This window comes from Varanus komodoensis, unplaced genomic scaffold (assembly GCF_004798865.1).
Source record: "Varanus komodoensis strain SLA01 unplaced genomic scaffold, ASM479886v1 scaffold1, whole genome shotgun sequence".
In the NCBI taxonomy this organism is placed as follows: domain Eukaryota; kingdom Metazoa; phylum Chordata; class Lepidosauria; order Squamata; family Varanidae; genus Varanus; species Varanus komodoensis.
The window spans coordinates 68,462,848-68,482,198 of NW_025335268.1; the positions used below are offsets into that span (position 1 = coordinate 68,462,848).

At 47.1% G+C, this 19,351-nt stretch overlaps 1 protein-coding gene across 1 annotated transcript in view; it reads right to left on the minus strand.

Moving 5' to 3' along the window:
* Positions 1-19,024, minus strand: part of PROSER2 (proline and serine rich 2) — a 40,075-nt gene extending 21,051 nt beyond the window's left edge. Inside the window, exon 1 of the mRNA XM_044427963.1 lies at positions 18,932-19,024. The gene's annotated coding sequence lies outside the window, so the exon portion shown is untranslated. The remainder of the gene's footprint in view (positions 1-18,931) is intronic.
* Between the last annotated feature and the right edge of the window lie 327 nt (positions 19,025-19,351).

Below are 19,351 nucleotides of genomic sequence, written 5' to 3' on the forward strand. Positions count from 1 at the left end.
TGGCCCCCTTCTCCACACCATGCGAAATTCGAAACGCCTCCGTGCAAGTACTGCATGTTGCTGTTGCTTCCTTTTCAGACATGAGGCCAGAAAAAGCCACTGGCTCAATTCAATGGTCAGGTGGAACCGGAAGGTTTCCCCGGACACAGGAAGCTGTCTTGTACCTGGGCACACCACACAAATCCTTCTCGCCTCATATCATCTGTTTGGACTGGCACAGTCCTCCACAAGTACAGGTTTCCCCAGTGTCTAATACCCAAGCCTTCTTTTTACCTGGGGATGCCCAGACTGCATTTTACCTGGGAGAGTCTGCATGTAAATCAGGTAATATGGCACTGAGTAATGATCTCTGCATTCTCTTGGTAGCTAGCCAGAATCAGTGAGCCGAGATTATCAAATAAGAAAGCATTAAATTCCCCCACCCTGCAAAATGCCTGTCTTATCCTATTAATCATCAGCTGCTCCAGCTGGTGTGAGCTGCTTTAAAAAAAAAACATTTGTACATTAAATGCAAAGACATGCATAACATCTCCTTGGGTTCCTAGAAGCGGTGTAAGGTCACCACAAAACCAGTTTTACGAAGCAAACAAATAAATTTCTTTCAGCGCTGCAGCAGCGAATGGACACAAGAAAAACAGTCTGGCTTCAGGACGCTTCTCAGCCCCTTCTTTTAAACCCTCCTTTTGTGCCAAAATCAACTCCCACTCCCAGATTGGCAGAATATCAAAACACATCCATCTTTTTAAGTGTAGCCAAGGACCAAACCAGATATGATGCTTTAATCACTCCTGATGCTTTTTTAATTTTCCTAAAAGCTGCTACAAGGATGCAAAACTAGGTGGTATAGTTGGAAAACAAAGCACAGAAGGAACGGGGTTTAATCCTCTTAGCCAGCCCCACAATACCGGTTCGATACCTGGCCAGGGTTGCTGCTTGCCATGGAGGAGAAAACACACAGGTACGAACCCTTTCTTTTCTGCCGCTGAGAACTGAGGAAAGGAAGGTGTTTGCAATGTGGATCAGGCACAGAGGGGAAAAGACTGGCTCCCTTCCATCCATGGTCCCAATCCAAATCTCACATGCCTCCCCCCTAAAAAAAAGCTCCTTTTGATAAAAAGACCACAAGTTCATAAAAACAAATTCCTCATTAAGCACAAACGCAGAGTTCAAAACGTGACGCAGAACACTACAAGTGCTCCTGCATTGTTTGCGTTCAAAATCCCATCGTGTAAACCCTACTACAGAGTTCCATATAATGACCATCATAAGATGGAGGAGGAGAATGATGTAAGCTGCCTTGAGCCCTTTGTAGGAAAAAGGCAGGATATAAATTGAAAAATAAATAAAAAATAAATATGCAACCCAGACTAAGGGTTGTCGCTTCATGGAAACCAGGCCTTTCCCCTTCTCCCCATTCCACCCCCAACAAACCAAACCTGCTTTTTGTAACATACTGCCGATGAAGAGGTCTGGAAATCTCAAAAGAATGCCCATTTGGAGGTTGGTCTTTTGCTTGGCCTTATAAACTTTGCTATTACACCTACATACTCCAGGATGCCTTCCTGGCACCCACTTACATCTTCTCTACTTTAAAAAACTAAAATATGTTTTCTTACAGGTTGCTTATGTTAAAAAACACTCTTTCCTTTCCGTTGGAAGAGAAAAATATTCCAGGCATGCAGAGAGTTCTTTTTAAAACTTTACTGCAATGAAGGGAACAGAAAGGAACGGTTTCCTTCCCATCCTTCTGTTCACCTGAGCACATGTTCACACACCCCTTTTGAACCCTGCTCCCGGCCGCTTGTTCCCTCCTCTGTTCCCCTAATTGGCTAATAGGGCACTGAGAGGTACACACTTTCCACCCTCCTATTCCGTGCTGCCCCACCACCGGCCCTTCTTCCCAATCCAGCTCTGCCCCCGGTGGTACAAGAGGCTCATTTTGTTCTGCCCGGCTGGTCAATAAACAATCAGGAAGTATTTGGCCCTCCTGCCTATGTGCCTGTTTCCTCATACCTTGTGCTATCTGATTTTGGCCCCTCCCCTCCTTTGGGCTAAGTAATTTTCTTTGTTACCCTTTTAAATCTCTTTTACTCCCTTGTTTCAAATCATCCTTTCACACCTATCACTTAGACTCTTGGAAAATGGGATTCTTTTTATCCTTAAGACTGAGGGTTTCAAGGAGTTGCTGAGTGTGTCACTGAGGCTCCGATGTGTACTCGGTTTTTTGGACAGGTTATTTGTCTTTGCCATGCCTTCCACAACAGCTATTTTCTACTGGTGCAAAGCACACTTTCACAAGTTTCCAGATGCATCCATGCACCAAAAAGTTTGGATTTTGGAATTTTTGCCCACGCAAAAAACCTGTGTTGTTAGGATAAAGGGGGCAACTCCCCAGGAAGGATGGGGCTAAAGGCCATGGTTTGTTCTTGGACTGCTTCTCTGGTTTGCAGGGAGAGAGACACAGGCCAGCGTTCCTGCTTTGCATGTAAAAGTTCGCCAAACCACAGCCAGAAGGAAGGTCTGTAGGTTGTTCTACCTCTCCTGCTTGCAGAAAGAGTGTTCAGACTTGCTTCCGAGAACCCACAATGTTGGGATGGCTGAACTGGGCTGCAGCCTTGCGCATTTGGAAATATTCCAGAACACACATCGACAGTATGCACTCCAGATATTCAGAGGATGTTAATTACCGGTAAACCAGAAACACATTTGAGCCAGCAGGCTCCAGACCAGTTGCCAAAAGAGCCCCGGAGCTAGCCATCTTTGCTGCAGTCATTCAGAGGATTAAGATTTCTGGCAGATAATAATGAGGAAGCTGCAAATTAGCATCTCATTTGTTCATCTTAGTTATTAGATAGTCCTGTTAAGGGCTTTTCTCTCTCCCTTTTGTCACAGAGCCTGGCTTAACCCCTTCAGCTCTGCATTAAAGAGAGCAGGAAAGAACAACTCTTGAGTCAGACCTTTCCCTTCAGCTGTTCTCCCTTCCATTCCACTTAAATCCAACCAACATGGCCAGTGGCCAGGGATGCTGGGAGTGGTAGTCTGAAGCATCTCGAGGGCATCAGGTTGGGGAAGGCTAATGGTCTTACATGCATACTTGGCTTCTTCTTGCCAGCTGGACAAAGCATTCGTTCATTTTATTTATATCCCAACTTCTTCCTTCCAAGGAACTCAAGGTGACTTACACAATTCCCCTCCTCTTCTCAATTTTATCCTCACAACAACAACCCTGTGAGGTAGGTTGGGCTGCAAGTCTGGGACTGGCCCAAAGTCCCCTAGTTGCCTGCATGGCTGAGCGGGGACTCGAACCCAGATCTCCTGAGTCCCAGCCCTGCGCTTTTCCTCACTACGCCACACCTGCTTTCCTGAAGAATCTAGATCAGGTACATATGTCCAGTACTTTTTTTGTAAGAAAAAAGGTGCCGGAACTCATGAAATTATTCACCTTTTGCACATATTCAATCACTGTACACACACCCACACACGTCAGTTGTGTAATGAAACATAACGGTCACTGCCCGCAGTAAGCACTCAGCGCGCGACCACACGACCAATCACAAGCCGAGCAGCACCATCACAACAAGCGCGGATGAAGTGCGCATGCATCGGACGCAACACACAAGCCGCCCCCATGCACCGTTTTAATGATTTTGCTGCCGACCTGCTACACTCGACAAGGCGACTCAAATCCACATGGACCAAACATCAATTTTTCAAAAGTTACTTTTAAAATTTGGAAAAACTGTTGAAAAAAGGTGCCGGAACTCTGTTCCAGTGCGTTCTATGACAAAAAAGCACTGATTATGTCCCTCAAAACCCAGCTAGTACTTGAAGCTCAGTGGAAGAAGATTCAAGAAAGCCATAAAAGTAGTACATCCAACACACCATATAAGATCCAGATCCTGGAATTTGCTATGGCAAGCGATTGCAACAGGCATTTGACGTGTCTAGCTCTTAGTGCCCATTCAGCACCCTCACCGGTGCACTTTCAGACCAAACATGCACTGGCCACAAAATATAGAATTCTTCAACTGCTCTGACTACATTTGCTGCCAAGATGTTTAAAGTTTTCAAGAAAGGACAGGCAAGGCAAAGACGATGGAGTTACAATTCAGCTGCAGCTTTCTCTGCAGCCGGTCAACCCCAAGTCACTTGCTCTGAATTTCCAGCCAATCTCAGTGGGATAGCGGGCAAAAAGCTGCAGTACCACTTTAAGTAAGGTGCATGGGGAGAATACACCTTGTTTTAATGTGGATGCACATTCTCCAGGGCTTCAGGGAGAGCAGCTATGCATTTAAGCAAAGCACAAAGGTGTAACTTTTTTTGCTGTGCTCAAAAAAGCCACAGGAAGGTGTGTGGGCCACAGAAGTTCTGGGGGCAGGAACTGATTCCCAGGAGCCCTGAGATTGCCCATCTTAGCTCTCCTAAGGCTTAGGGTTCCTGGCAGTGATACAGTAAGTGAAAATATTGGCCCAAACGCTTTGCCTCCAGCACCAGTCATCACTGGAATGTAGCCCCCAACCACAGGGATCCTGGAGAAATTCACAACAGTTTCAAATGTGTTGGGATTTCTGGTAATCCAGCCTAGAGATTCCACAGCAAGCGAGCTTTTATTCAGTCACATGGAGTCTATGGACTTGCAGACTGTTTTTTAAGTTTTTGCAAGCTATCTGCAGAAATGCACACTTTCAAATACAAAGTCAGGAAACTACAAATATTTTCTGAGACTTGCATTCCTAGTCACCTTTGGAGTTGGAACAGGACGCATGAGTGCATGATCTGAAAACAGAACCAAATGTTTGTGTACACCTAACGCCCTTCCCATCCCTGGTTCTATCAATAAGCATACAATGGAATCAAGCATGTTTGACAATCCAGAAATACAACAGAAGGGCCTAACAAAATTTATATCTACCTCCCCGTCCAAGAGAAGTAGCCCTGAATTAAATATTGCATTTGATCTGAGCATTTCTTCAGCTTCGTTCTGTACTCTGAAGTTTCAAAGCCAGTTAAGGCAAACTTTTCCAGAACTGGGTTTGTTAGAGACTCAAAGCTCTTTGGCATTTCAGATAACAGGTTGAGATTGTTTAGATCTATGGTCTGGTAAGCAGGGAGGGCCCTCAATTTCCCTCATTTATGTTTTTCCGCCACTGGCAGCCATGCTCCATTTGTGTTGAACAAATCCTCTATATAATTGTTTTTATGGCTTGCAACAGTTTATTTCTTACCCCCATTTCCCACCGACTAATGAAACAGAATTCTTCTCCAACTGTTATGCTAGGTTGCCCTGCTATCCAAAGATTCAATCTGATTTTTAAAGACCTCCATTTAAATTGATTTTCAAATAGAGCTACATACCAAGGAAGGTTAAACCGTGCTCAACTTGAAGTAAAGAGATTTTTTTCTCGTTAGCTGCCTGAGCAGCACGTTACTCTAAAGTTTTAAAAACATTGCAAGGAAAAGAACAGGAAGAAATCTACATACTATTGTCTACCCTACTTTCCAGGATGTGGTTAATTATTAGGTTACCTGATTTAACTTTTACTGGGGAAACTAGTATCTGGCCAAGCACAGACTTTTTATAGAATGTGGATGCATGGAAGTCACTAGCTTTAATCCAGTTCAAAGGTGCCAAGAAGCCAACGGAAACCTACATGACTTCAGGCCAGCTACCTGAACTACTTGCCTGTTTCTTTCTAAAGCATGAGCGCAACTGTTTTGGGATTATTTCAGCCTTGCTAGGTTAGCATCTCTGTTTACAGATGGAGGGCTTTGCTACACAAGGCATTTATTGTGCTCTCTTGATTCCACACCCACAGTAGTCAGTGAGTATTTTTACACAATGTCATCATTCTCCAGGCCTCTCCCATACTTTCTGAGCATTTCTACAGCTTTTCTTGGAACGAGGATAATGACCTATGAAAGGACCAGAACACTATAAAACACAGCAAAACGGTTGTGCACTTTCGCAATTTCACTATACTACAGTGCCACCTTGTGGTTCCGTAATGGAACATACAAAAAGGCAGGGAAAGCAACAAGCCCCGGGGAGAGGAATATGCGAAGCATCGCTGGGGTGGACGGGGCAGCTGAAGACACCCTTGCCAGATTGTCATGGCTGCCCGTTCGAATGGAACAAGCATCCCAGGTCACGGGATCTACATGGATCAGACAACCCTTAACACAGAAGGGGCTCTTCGACAAGATTGCCAACTTGCTACCTGGAGATGCCCCATGAGGAATGTTACTTAGCAGAGAAGGTGGGGAAGGCAGGCAGAAGATAAAAGAACCCGGAGAGGAGGAAGGAAGAGAGACCCGGCACAAAAAGTTACCAGGTCAGTATGCTGCAGTCAGGAGACAGAGGTGTGACTGCAGACCAGGCTTGCCCATATGCCACAGGCTTGCCCGTATATTCTGCCTGGGGCAGATGGGAGGTGTAGTCCAACATGCCTATAGGCCACCAGGCTGCAAAAGGCCATGGTAAGAAACATTGCCTGCACTTCAATGAGATAAGCTATCCAAACAGACTGATTTAATCTTCTTATACAGCTGGCTTTAATACCACATTCCCTAAATACTGGAGTGTCTATTTTTAAAGGGCAAATGTTTTAAACTTGGTTGAAGGCTGACCAAGACATAAAAGGAAAGGAAAGGGGTTGGTGAAGAATCCACGGAATAGGTTTTACTGTTGCTGCTAAGATAGCTACCCAAGAATTTTCTCCAGGTTTCAGGAACTCCAAAGCCGGAAGCCCTCTGTGCTGAAGGGATTTGTCATCTCAGCCATGATGTAATCCAACAAGCAGGGCTGGAGAAATATTTCCCAATTTTAAAAGAAAGGAGAAGGAAGCCTAAATGCCCAGTTGGTAGTTTCCTAGCTCTGTTTAGAAGGTTCTGCCTTACATCTACTTAGCAGCTCGCTTTTGCTTCCAGTTTGCCCATAAAACCAGAAATTATCCTCCGAACACATCAGGTTTTGAATGGCAAACATTCTAACCAAAAAGACGACGATGCCAACTGTGATGATCTGCTAATGCTGAAGACCTCACTTACCTGGGAGAAGCCTAGGTAACAAATTCAGAGCAGATTTGCACATGGGATACCTATAGCACACGTGTCTTGAATAAGCACAATTTGAACATGTCCCTCTCACAAATTCCACTGCCCAAAGACCAGCTGTCCCCAACCCGGTGCCTTCAAGAGGCATTGGTCTGCACTCCCATCATGGCCATGCTGGCTGGGAATTATGGGAGCTGTAGTCTAACAATGAGATTGGCAGAAGACTGCCCTCAGTACTGATGCAACAGAAGCCTGAAATCCATGGTCCTTCCAGTGGTACAAACATGAAAAGGGCCTTTTTGGTTGTGGCACCTGGGCTATTGAATGGGCTTTTTGAAGAGCTGTGCCTGGCACCTACTCTATTCTATTCAGCACCAGGTGAAAACCTTTTCATTTTCCAAGCATTTTAACAGTTAACTTTTAACTTTCATTTTAATATTGCAGTAAGCTGCAATTGTCGTAGTTTTATTGTTTGTTTGTGTCTTATGTTATTGTCTTAGGTTAACATGTTGTGCACGCTTTTAACTTTTGTTAACCACCCAAAGAGCCTCGACTATTGGGCAGCATAAAAATTAGATGAATACATAAATAAACAGAATCTTGGTAAATCTACTATTCAAAAGTTTACATAAAGGTTAAAAAATAAACATGTGGCAGGGAAGCAAAGAAAAAATAGGAAAGAGAAAGCAGATCAGAAAAAAGAATGGGGTTTTTTTTCAGTACAATAGGTCTGGAAAAGCCACAAGAATTAAGCAGGCCACATTCCAGCGACGCTCGAAGCATTTTAAGCATTTAATGATGAAACTAAGGCTATCATAATTTGGGCACATCATGAGAAGGCCAGACTCTCTGGAGAAGACAATCCTGCTGGGGGAAGTCAAAGACAAAAGAAGAAGAGGCAGCCAAGTAAGAGAAGGGTGGACCCCATCAAGGAAGCCACAGCCTCGAGTTTGCAGGGGCTGAGCAGGGGCTGCCAAAGACGGGACTTTTGGGAGGGCCCGAATTCATAGCGTTGCTGTAAGTTGAAGACGACTTGAAGGCACACAGCAACTACCCTAGCATTTTAAGGAGTGCACAGATCAGAAGGCTGCCCCCAGTATCTGTTTGCCTATGCGAGCCCATCTCCAGCTGTCCAAAAGTGCATAGGGTTACACCATGGAAGCCATCATGCTAAGAAAGCTGGCAGAAGGCAACTCAAAAGGTAGACAAACCTGTAAGGAAAGAACTGCACAGGGGTCACAAAAACACCGCAGCTGACATACCAAAAAACCCACCTCTTAAAATATCCTCAGAGCAAAGCTACATAAAAAGTGTTATGGAGAAGATACAGGGTTAAAAGCTCCAGAGTGCCTTGCAGCATCAGCCAGAAGATTGCCAGGTGAGATGGTTGAAGAAGAAAATCAGCAAGCTAGATGGTCAATAGTCCTTCCTGGCCAGCTGTCCCTTCAAAATGCCCCCTTTAGACTACTTTGGATCAGAAGTTACAGCCAGCCAGGAGGAGGGAAGGAGAAAAGCAGCGGAAGATAATTTTTGTAGTGGAGACCTGGCTGGTGTGAGAACAGTAAATCTGGCAGGGGTGAGAAGTGCTTCCCCCTTTGCAGTTTTGCACCAGACCTGCAAATGTGGATTTGGAAATGCACGTGGGCTGGGAGGGTGCCTAGCCGAATGTCGCTCAACCACGGCAGGGCTTTCTGGAGCACCAAACGTCAAGCGGTGTTTTCCAGAGCAATTGCTCACGAAATCCCCAAGAAGGGTCAGGCAAGGGTAAACGGGGCTAACAACTAGGACCATCTATCGGACCATACACCAGATAAGAAAAGTGCAGAAAATGAGCAGCAGAGAAAGTGGGCAAGAATACTTTTCGCCAGCCAACAGGACTGCTGGGGGGGGGGGGTTGCTCCCCCACCGCTTCCCTTGTGCAAAGATCTTTTACCGTGGTAAGAGCTTGCCTAGACATCTCTCAGAGTTAAATATTAAACTGGCAAGAGAAAAGCACTAACCAGAGACATACTGATGCACTGCACACACGAGAAGATTGCGAGCACTGCTTTGAATCGAGGGACTCTTTGCTAGTAGAGATTTGTAGCACTCTACGAAGGACAAAGGAGTGCAAACAATCGTTATTCTTAGATGTCATGTTTATAGGGAACAGTTTCGCCCTCAGAGAATGAAGGGAACACATGCAAGCAAGATTACACTTCTGTGAAGCCAAAGTTTGGTGTAAATTTAGGTAAGCGCTTGCATTTTGCAGAACTCTTCACATGTCAAGTGAATTTCCATTCTGGCTGAAGAACACTGAAATTCACATGTTTTCTTACAGAGCTAGACAAATTCATATAGGCTCAATAATAGATATTGGTTGACTGTCCATGTGAATTGCTCGTTCTGTGTTTTTGAAGAACATGAAAGCACCCAGGTGTTTCAAAAAGTGAACCTGACAGAGCTCACCAGTTTCTGCAACCCACAGTGAAATTGCTCCCTCAAATTCAAACAGCATAACAACCCATCATGGGTTAATAACCCCAAGAAAAAGCCATGGATTCACAAAGGTGGCTTATTCCCAACATAAAAGCCACACTGTGGGAAGTGGTATAGGCTTAGGCATAACCAGAAGTGTGGCTTCTAGATCGAGAGAGGTATTACTACCACTCGATACGACTCTGGTGTGCCTGCAATTGGAGTATTGTGTTCAGTTTTGGGCCCCTCATTACAGAAAGGATATAGCCAGGTTGGAGTCAGTGCAGCGAAGGGCCACAAGGTTGTTGGCCGGTTTGCAGGGGATGGGGTATGAGGCGAGACTGAGGGAACTGGGTCTATTCAGCCTGGAGAAGAGGAGACTCTGAGGGGATCTGTTGGCGACATACAGGTATGTGTGGGGATGTCACACGGAGGTGGGTAGAGACCTGTTCTCCCCTGCAGAGGAAGGCAGGACGCACTCCAACAGAGCCAAGCTCAAGGAACCAAGGTTCAATTTAGATGCCAGGAAGCACTTCCTGACAGTCAGGACCCCGAGGGTGTGGAATGGGCTTCCACGGGAGGTGGCTGAGGCCCCATCGGTGCGGGTGTTCAAGGATAGGCTGGACGTCCACATGGTGGGCATGTGGTGAGCGGAGCCGGCTGGAGCTGGGGGTCAGACTAGATGGCCCGGGAGACCCTTCTGTCTCACTCTGTTTCTGTGTTTAGACACCACAACAAACCCAACATGGCTAGTTTCCCTCAGTGGGTTGTCCCGGCATGCTAACAAGTGAATCGAGCTTCCCTGGGGACTAAGTTCCATAGTGAAGGTGTTGCTACCAAAAAGTCTCCTTAGTAGAGACCGGGGAAGGCACAGAACAGGGTGTTCTGAAGATGGCTGCAGTATGGTATTAAAGGTGAGCCTACCTTTCCAGATTGTTGTAAGGTAGGCTCACCCCTAATACCATCAATGATGCAAGCCAGTTAGAAAAAGCTCTGCTGGATCAGGCGTGCATTCCAGACCCACTACGGCAGCCAGCTGCTCACGGGATGGGCGCAAGACCTCCCCCCGCTCAAGCTCCTCAGCCGCTGGCGTGCACAGGCAGGCCACCTCTGGAGAAAGAGGGAGCAAATGGCCAGCAAGGCTAGTAGCCATCCATGGTTTCTACTTGCATGAAGCTCTTCAACCCCTTTTCAAAGCCTTCCAGATTTGTGGTCATCACCACTTCCCATATCACGACACGTTGTGTGAAGTACTTCCTCTTGCTCTTGTCTGTCCTAAGCATAGGATGAGCCCAGGTTTGAATATTGTGGGAGAGACAGAAAAACCTCCATTTCTCCCACCCATGCATAATTTTAAACACGTCTATCACGTCTGCCCTTATTCTCCCAAGCTGATCCTTCCCAGTCGTTGCAGCCACTCCAACCTCTAAACTACGAGGGTATTTTGGACGTTCGTCCTTTTGTATTGTATAGACTCAGCCTCAAGCGTTGTGTACCCTTTTCCAGAAGGCATGCTTAGGTCCAAAGAGTGGTGCTCTTTTCAGCTGCAGCAGAATTATACAAGGAGAAAGAGTGGTATACAGAGAAGCAATTCTTACAGAATTGCTACCATCCAACAAAAGAAGATTTACCATATGTAGAATTTCAAGGCTCAGTTGGAGCCACAGGTGAAATCAATAGGACACAAAGAAATAATTGTTTTTGAGAACGCGTGCAAGAATGAAAAATCTTGTTTTCCTGCTACCCAAACATCCCCCTGCAGCAAATTGCAAATGCAAGAAAAGAACATCAAGCAGAGATTTCTGGCTCAATGACAGCTCTTTCCCTCCTTATATAGCGATAACTGTCTACACTTTTTTACGCAACGATCCATAAACCTGAGCGATGTTGTTCATAACACCACCGCCGTCAGCATCATTAAACTGATCACCACATCGATGTGCATGTAGTGTAAGATATAAGAGGGAGGGCCTCTGCCCCAAGGAACATACAATGTGAAATGTGATCTGTGGAAGTCAACAAAGCTTGCCCAGCCTCAGCAACAAAGTATAAGCAGACAAGTAGGTTAAATGGCTCTGCAAGAAGAAAATACGTGCTGTTTGCTTATTTCTCTACTAAATTATTTCAGGTATAATCATTTAAAACTCATGAATTAAAATTAATTGATTAAAAATTATCAGCCCAAGCCAGAACAAGAGTACAGCAATAGGAGCAAAACCCCAGGTGAGAAATCCAGCAGGGACTTACAGTTCTTGAAGTTTTGCTCTAATGGATTCCTGAAGATTGAAAACCTCAACCACATGTTTACACTAAACCCACACTAAGTAGGGGGCAATAGAATATATAGGCAATGACCACTTTGCAGGCCTAGCTAATAGAAATCTACTTAGAAACAGAAAAGGTGCATTCTTGATTCAGTTTGGGTTTAGCGTAGTCGCAGGTTTTAGGCCTTTGGTAGCAGTTCATAACACACACAAGTAGACTCAGATCGATGTGAGAGTTCGGCTTATTTGGTATTTTTAAAAAGGAAGATTTAACCCTGGCCAAATTAGAAGCCCAGGTCAGCCCTCTTTGCCCAATCCACTGAATACTGTTCTCTTCCCAGAGAGAAAAATCCCCAGGGGATGGGGTATGAGGCGAGACTGAGGGAAGTGGATCTCTTCAGCCTGGAGAAGAGGAGACTCAGCGAGGATATGTTGGCGACATACAGGTATGTGAGGGAATGTCACACGGAGGTGGGTAGAGCCCTGTTCTCCCCTGCAGAGGAGGGCAGGACGTACTCCAATGGAGCAAAGCTCAGGGAACCAGGTTCCATTTGGATGCCAGGAAGCACTTCCTGACAGTCAGGACCCCGAGGGTGTGGAATGGGCTTCCATGGGAGGTCATTGAGGCCCCATCGGTGTGGGTGTTCAGGGATAGGCTGGACATGCACATGGTGGGCGTGTCGTGAGCAGAGCCGGCTGGAGCCGGGGGTCAGACTAGATGCCCCGGGGACTCACCCTGTTTCTATCAACTATTGGCTTCTGCCCTAAATAAAAAATCTCTACCCCCAAACCTCCATTATTATTATTATTATTATTGCTATTATTATAATTACCACTACTACTGCTGTACCGCCAAAGTTGTCTGGGCGGTTTACATCAATTCATAAAACACAAAAAAACCGTACAAAAGTGAAACAACAACAACAATCTCAGGAACAGAATTGAAACCAGATTTAAACAACTTCAATAACTAAAAGAAGTTAAGAGAACTAGACCTGTTCAAAGGCTGTCCGGCCCCTCCTACCAACAGGTGCTTTTTAGAGCTGCTCAGCGCTGGGACATGCGGAGTGGTCTTAACCCAGCAGCCGAAGGACGGCAGAGTTGGAGCAAGGCAGCTCTCGTCTTTGCTGCCCCCGGCCATGCCTCAGCCGGCGGGAGCAGCTGGACTGCAGCTCGGAGAGGTGTTCTGGCAAGTATTGTGGTCTCAAGCCGTGTTGGGCTTTGCAGGTTGAAACCAGCTGCTTGAATTGGGCTCAGAAGCAGAGAGGCAACCAAAGCAAGTGGGAAGGAATTGGTGTTCTGTGTGACCTTTGGGTCGCGGTTATTCATCTGACTGCGGTGGCTTGCAAAGAGGCACATTCTGAGCGACCTTCAAGGGCAGCCCTGTGTAGAACACACTGCAGTAGTCTGGCGTTGTGATACTGGGCGGCTGAATCGTGAGACACAGGAAATACCTGCCCACCCCCTAAGATCTGAGTTGGAGGTCCTTCATCAGGAGCTCTCGGGTGGCTACCTGAGAAGGGCCTTCTCTGCAGTGGCACCCTGGCAGTGGAATGGGTTCTTGAAAGAGATGCACCTGGCGCCAACAATATATTTATTTCTGCGCCAGGCCAAAATCTTTTTACTTTCCAAATATTTTAAGATTTAATGCTGTTTTAAAGGGGTTTTTATTTGTTGCTATTTGATGCTGATGTTGGGGCTGATTATTGTATTACTGTCCTGAAACCCTGGAGAAGGATGGGATAGAAAAGTGTTTAATTAATAAATAAATAAATAGATGTGGTATGAGATGGGCATGAAGACCTGCCTGCTCGTAAGAAGACTGTGGATATCACATGGCATCTAAATAGCTTTGCACCCGTCCGCCCCTTCCATAGGTGCCTGCCCACCCCTTAAGATCTGGGGCAAATGTCCTTCTCCAGGTGCCCTCCCTGAAGATCAGGAGGGTGACTACCGGGAGAAGGGCCTTCTCTGCAGTGGTGCCCCGATTGTGGAATTCACTCTGCAGAGAGGTTTGCCTGGCGCTGTCACTCTATTCTTTTCGGTGCCAGGCCAAAACCTTTTTATTTTCCCAATGTTTTCCAAAACCTGACTGTTTTAATTGGGGTTTTATTGTTAGTTGAATTTTTAGGATGCTGTGTTTTATTTTTACATTTTGTATCATTAAATCGTCCCAAGACTTTGGTAATGGGACAGTCTAGAAAAGTTTTAAATAAATAAATAGATAAACAGCTGATGCTACAATAGAGTTGGGAGTCGTTTTTGCTTGGTACCAGCAATGTGGGGAAATGTAGTCATGAAGCCCAAGTTAGGTAGCTGAAATCCTGGATTATCAGCATGGTTTTCTCTGAAATACCTGCTGAGCTGAGGAATTTCATTATGTGGAGAGGATAGTGATATGGAAAGGATGGGTGCAGAATGGTTTGCCCCTGCAGAGAAGTTTGGGACAGGCTGGACCTGGGATGAATAGGCTCCACCTGAACCAAAATGGGATTTGTCTTTTCGTACTAAACATAGAAAAAGCAGCAGAGCAGCTTTCAAACTAAGTCTTGGAGGAAAGCCAACAGAAGCTGGGAAACATCTGGTTTGGGTTAAAGCATCCTTAGGGGATGAAGATGAAAAATTCTGATGGCCCAAATGGAAAAATAGGACATGAGCACTGGGTGAAACATGATTGTCAAAGAGGCCTAGGGGCCAAATTAGAAGCTGCATATGTCAGAGAAGCACACCATGTTTCTGTGCAAATGCTAGAAATCTCCAAGCTAAAACAGGAGCAGGGGAAGGTCTGGTTTTAAAGGAAAGCCTAGACACAGAGGGCTTGATGGAAACTTGGTGGAATGCAGAGGTGATATGCAATGAGATATGGTCACCCCTGGATAGCAATTGTATAAGAAAGGCACGGAAGGGCAAACTGGGGGCGTGTTGCACCGTCTGTGCAAGAGAGCAGAGATTTCAGCAGCCTGGAACACCTAAAAGGTTTGGACTCTTCCCCAGAAGCACCATGGAAGGTGATACTGGACTCCCAGACTAATTAAGCTCTAGGAACATGTTACTGGTGCCCAGGCTAGAATGCTCAGGGGGATTTTAAGACAGTCATGCAACCAACCAGAGGGGAGGTGACCCCAGACTTAATCCTAATTGTTATCTCCAGGACCTAGCACATGATGTAAAGGCAATTGAACCAACTGGAATTAATGATAATAGTATCTGATTTAATATATATGTCAGTGCAAAGGTCTCATGAAGTTCAAGACAGTCACATTTGACTTCAAAAGAGGAAATGCCTCCAAAATGAGGGCGCTGGTAAAAAAAAGGAGCTAGAAGCAGAAGAGGGTTAAATTCATTCAAAAGGCCTGGGGGCTACTCAAGACCACAATAATAGAAACTTAATTGTTTACCATGGGTTAGGAAAAGTAGCAAGAAGTCTTGGAGGCCACCGAGCCTGGTTAACAAGCTCTGTCAAGGAAGTTGCTGGAGAAAAGAAGGTTTCCTTCAGAAAATAGAAGTCCTGCCCAAATGAGAAAAACAAAAAGGAACATGCGCGGGTACAAGGGAGATGCAAGTGGACAATATGAGAGGCTAAAGGGGATTTTTGGGAACATATAGCTAATAACAGCAAGGTCAGCAAAAAAATATACCAGAAGCTGAAGATCAGGTAGGGGAGAGAGTTCGACCCTGGACAGAGTTGAGAAAGTACAAAAGGGTAAGTCACTGCAGAGAAACTGAATAAATTCTTTTGATCTGTCATCGCTGCAGAAGATAGAGGGCAGATACTTGTGCTTGAAGGGGTATTTTCTGGAAAGAAACAGTGGTGGAAAAAAGAAGTTCTTACCAAAAAAAAAAAAAAAACAAAAAACGTTATGTCTAAGACCATCCTTCTATAGCAGAGGACTGAAGAATGGCCATTGTAACACCAATTTTTACAACAGGCCCCAGGAAATTACAAGGATCTGTTTTAAAAGCTTAATGCCTTTTCTGGACAAATTGGTTTAAAGTGTTCCTAGAGCACAGAATTATTAAGCATACAGAAGGGCAAGCCACAATGGGCCCCTGCAAAGTTAAGTCATGTCTTATTAACACATTAGAGTTCTTTGCCGGTTTCAATAAGCATGTAGACAAGGCAGATCTGGTAGAAATTGTTTACCTGGATTTCCAAAGGGCCTTTCAGAAAGGCCCTCACTAACTTAGCAGTCATGGAATAAGAAATATCCTCTCACGGATGAGTAACTGGCTAAAGAACAGGAAGCAGAGGTTCTCCTAACAGAGGGGTGTAAATGGTGTGCTTCCACATGGATCTGCATTAGGACCAGAGCTATATATTTATTTAAAATATTTATATGCCATCCTATTCGCAAAAAAGCCTCAGGACAGCTAACAATGTAAAATATAACATAAATAACATAAATAAAATTCCCAACCCAGTTTTTCAACCTGTTCATAAATTATCCAGAATTAGGCATGAGAAATGCAGTGGCCAAGGTTGCACAGGAAAGCAAGCTATTTAGGGTGGTTAAAAAAGCGATTTCAAGGAAATCCAGCAGCATCTCTCCAGCTGGGAGAGCATGCATCAAAATGGCAAAAAGTGTCAGGTAAAGCCCATTGAGTCAAACCCCCTCAAAAAAAAATGGGGGGGACTTCAAGGTTAGAGTTATAAGATTGGAGCTAGCTCTGAGTGATCGAGGAAGCAGAATTGTGCCAGGCACCTGAATGAAAGTGTTGACACAGTGCTTGGCTGCTTGGAAAACGACAATTCCACGGCTGTCATGGTCAGCAAAGAACATAAAGTCAACACTGCCAGGAGGATATTTCAATTGTACACATCTTTGGTGTGCTCACACTTAGAATGCTGTGGACAGTTCTTTGCACTGGAAAAGGATGTTGTAGCACTGGGCAAGTATAGGAAAGGGCAGTGGATCGGGGCTGCAGCAGTTCTCTCCTATGAAGGCCGCCTACAACAGTAGGGCTGCTTGGCCTAGAAAAAGGGCAAGGAAGGGGGGACATGGCAGAGGACTTCAAAATTATGCACGGTGTGAAGAAAACACAAGGAAGGCTTCTTTCTGCCATAACACTCGAACCCAAACCTGTAAAGCTGATTGGTGGGAGATTCAGGAGGGATGAAAGAAAGAGTGCAAGCTTAAACTATGGAATTGACTTCCATCCTTTGGAGGACTTTAAACGGCAATTGGACAAGTTCAAGACGCAGGTGGACATCCATGGCTGCTAGTTCAGAGAGCTCTGTACTACCTTTGCACCAGAGGGAGGGTGTCTGTGTTGGGGAACCTGGGCAGGAAGGTGTTGTTGCTCTCCTGGCCTAGCTGGGGGTTTCCTTAGGGCAGCTGGCCGGGCGCTGCGTGAAGAGAGTGCTAGATCAGACAGACACTGAGCCTGATCCGGCAGGGCTCCTCCCGTGCCAAAGAAACGGAGGCAGCTGCCTTCAAGCAGCAGGTCTCCCTGGCCCCAGCGCTGTTCCACCACACCAACACACACAAGGCTTGGCTTTAACACACACGGCTTTTTCCAGCTTCCTCCAAATACTAAGATCATTTGCTGAAAGTTTCTGTGCATGCGCCTGGCATGAGAAAGGGAAAAGAAGCTGTCATTCAAAAATGTAAGCCCGAAGGGTCCAGAGGAGGGCAACAAAAATGATCCAGGGTTTGGAAACACTGCCCTGTGAGGAGAGACTGGGAGAAGTGGGCATGTTCAGCCTTGAGAAGAGCAGACTGAGGGGGGACATGAGATCCCTCTAGAAATACTTCAAAGGCTGTCACAAAGAGGAAGGTCAAGATCTGTCTTTGCTGATCCCAGAGTGTAGGACATGGAATAATCAGTTCAAGTTGCAACAGCCCAGATTCAGGCTGGACATCAGGAAGAGCTTCCTCACTGTCAGAGCAATACGACAGTGGAACCAGCTGCCCGAAGAGGCGGAGGGCTCTCCCACACTGGAGACATTCAAGTGAAACTGGACAGCCCTCTGAGTGGAATGGTGTAATGTGGTGTCCTGCAACAGCAGGGGGTTGGACCCGATGGCCTTCATGGCCCCTTCCAACTCTACTGTTCTATGAAAACATCCCTGGAAACAAGGAATTAGCAAAGCAATTCTTCGGATCCTGGCCGCAGGGCATTACATAAATTTGATCCAGCCCATAAGCACCCTCCCAAAATAGAAGCTGATTTAACTCGAAGATTATTTATTCAGAAATGCATGCCACCCCACTCATTCACAGGATTTGTTGCTGTGAGTAAGCAGCATGAGAAGCACTGCCAGTCCAGCCACTTCTCCTGGATGCAGGTCGACTCTGAGTAAACATGCCGAATCTGCCCACAAATAAAATGCATCTGTTCCAATGGCTACTTGACACAGCTCGGACGCCGTTCCATTCCGAAAGCACGTATACCTGCCTACTGGAAACGGGTTTCGTCCAAGGGGAAACGAACATTTCAACACACTTAAAAATAGCAGGGTGGTGGTTTAAAAATGGAGAAAATCTTTGGGCACTTTCAAGACAGAGTCGCTGTTGGGGTTTTTCGCACCGCGCAAGTTTTGGAGACTGGAGTCCAGTCCATCGACGCCTTCTCGGTTTGAATAAATAAGCACCCGCAGAGAGAGAAACACCGAGAGACTCCAAACAGTGCGATGGAGAACCTTCGTGGAATTTCTTTTGTAAGTGCCAGACCGGCTTTACAGCACGCTCCGCAGCCCTGCCTCCCCACCCCGGCAGTCCCCAAGCCTCTTCAGCCGGCTGCCGACCCGCTTCGACCAGCCTTCCCCGAGCTGCCGTCTTCCAGATGCCGGCAACCCCTGACCACTGGCCGGGAGCTGCAGGTCCCAGACGTCCGGGAGCCCCCAGGGAAAGGCGCCTCCCGCCCGTTAGACCCCAGCAGGCAGGGCGGCGAAGGCGCAAGCGCCCCCGAGCGCGAGCGACGGCTCCGCCGACCGGACCCCGCGCGCGGCGGCCGAGGCGCGGCGACAGCGATCGCTCGCCAGCAGGCAGCGGGCTGAGCGCGCCTGTCCGCGGGGCAAGCGCTTGTCCGCCTCGCCTCCTCGCCTCGCCTCTCCCGCGCCCGAAGCGCCCAGCGCGCGCGCGCGCGCGCCCAGCCCCGCGGCCACGCACGCACCGGACCCCAAGGGCGCGATCCCCGCGGGAAGCCCGACTTGCCTCGGCGGGGCGGCTGACTCGCGAGGAACCGCAGGCTCCAACTTCGGGAACTTCGGCGCAGCGGCGGCCGCCAGCCAGCGAGCGATCCGGGGCGCGCCCGCCTGGGCGCACGCTGGCAGGGCAAGGTGGCGGCGCGAGGGCGGAGACAGGTGCGCGGGCGAGGCGAGGCGAGAATGCTCCGCGGCCGCCCTGCGGGTGACTCACGCCGGAGCCGGCCCAGCCCGGCCCGCCCCTCGGCCTGACATCACGCCGGGCGCGGCCCGCCCTCTCCGGCGAGCGCTTAAAGGCGCAGGCGGCGGGGCGCCGGGCGCGCGTTGTGGGTCCCCGGCTTTCCTCCCGTCGTGCTTTTGTGCCTTCTCCCCCTTATATCTTCACAACAGCCCTGTGAGGTAGGTGCGGCAGTGACTAGTCGTGCAGGGT